The following is a 1,335-nucleotide window of genomic DNA, read 5'->3' as shown; positions in this document are numbered from 1 at the left end:
ATTTTTTAGGTACATTTGGTTTTGACATTACATAGTTTGTCCACTTGAGAGCACTGACAAGTTTATTTTTCAACTGTAAAATGTTCCTCTCAGGAAATGTCTCGGTCATAACCTTTTAATAATACAAATTTTCAGTGAAGTGTAGTCTCTCTGGGCTTTTGGTGGCCCAGGGATGAGGGCGCATACCATGTAACCGCATGGCCCTGGTTTAATTCTGACCGGGATCTATGCTGCATATCATACCCTTGTTCTCCTCATGTTTCCTGCCTCCTTTTCCACTGTAAACGGTGGTAATAAAGGCAAACCTCCCCCCCCCACAAAAAAACAAAACAAACTATCAGCTCAATTATTCAATGCGGAAAGAGAGAAAACAAAACACGACTCTGTATAATTATTGCATCATCTTGTATTAGACAATCTTTGCAAAGCACCAAGTGTACCAGTTCAGATCGTTCCACAGTTTGTGTGGAAACCAGAGATTCTGCTATTGCCAACAAAATGTAATATTGAATATTTGAGTTGGCAGTACGCTGTTACACATTTATCCTCTAATCTGTCCAGATATTTGACTTAAACACCCTGTGAGAAAAATGCCTCGCTGTAATCACACAGGCCAACCTGGGACAGCCCACATGTTCACACAGTAGCCATTCAGAGCCTTGTCTTCATTGCTCCTCCCTCTGTGGGCTGGTTAACTCACCTGGGCAGGTGTAGCAGAGAAACTCTCAGACAATTTAATCTCTCCTCCACACTGGCTCGTCCATTGAGCCAGAGAGCCACAGGTTTGCAATCAAAGAGTGGAGGAGAGTGGAGGCAAAAATGATGGCGACATTATCCCTGGCGGGCACCGTCACATCCTGGCAACAAACGGTAGGGATGAGGAGGAGGACTGTAGAGTGCAGGAGTACTTCACTCTGCTTTTTTGTTTTGCTCTGTTGAGTGTGAGATATAGCTGTAAGTCAAACATATAATTACCCAGAACATATAATCAGATACTTTATGGAATTTCTATTTCTTTATCAGTAAAGCAGACATTTTTGACAGCATTTTCATACCTGAAAAACTAATTTAAGATTTGGGAATTTCACAACACCACCATGAAAAAAATTCCAACTTTACTTTAGTTTTCCCTCAGATTTCTTTTTCCTTTTTGTCTATTGCTTGTGTGTACACATTAGTTAGCATGATGTTGATAGTTCATGGGGTTGTTTTTGTTTGTGAAGTCTGGTCCCGGATTTGGCATCAGAGTGAGATCTCTGTGCTTTGTCTGTTTCCAAGACACACAGGCTGCTCTGTCTGTGTATCTAGGATCGCGTGTGCGTGTGTGTGTGTGTG

The 1,335-nt window shown here is 41.8% G+C and overlaps 1 protein-coding gene across 16 annotated transcripts in view; it reads left to right on the top strand.

The window, feature by feature from the left end:
* nav2a (neuron navigator 2a) overlaps window positions 1–1,335 on the top strand; it is a 224,756-nt gene that overhangs the window by 205,957 nt on the left and 17,464 nt on the right. The gene's annotated exons all lie outside the window — the stretch shown is intronic.

The sequence above is a fragment of the Etheostoma spectabile genome, chromosome 1 (genome assembly GCF_008692095.1).
Source record: "Etheostoma spectabile isolate EspeVRDwgs_2016 chromosome 1, UIUC_Espe_1.0, whole genome shotgun sequence".
Lineage (NCBI taxonomy): Eukaryota > Metazoa > Chordata > Actinopteri > Perciformes > Percidae > Etheostoma > Etheostoma spectabile.
Note: the sequence above shows the minus strand (reverse complement) of the source record. Positions and strands in the feature narration are given on the sequence as shown.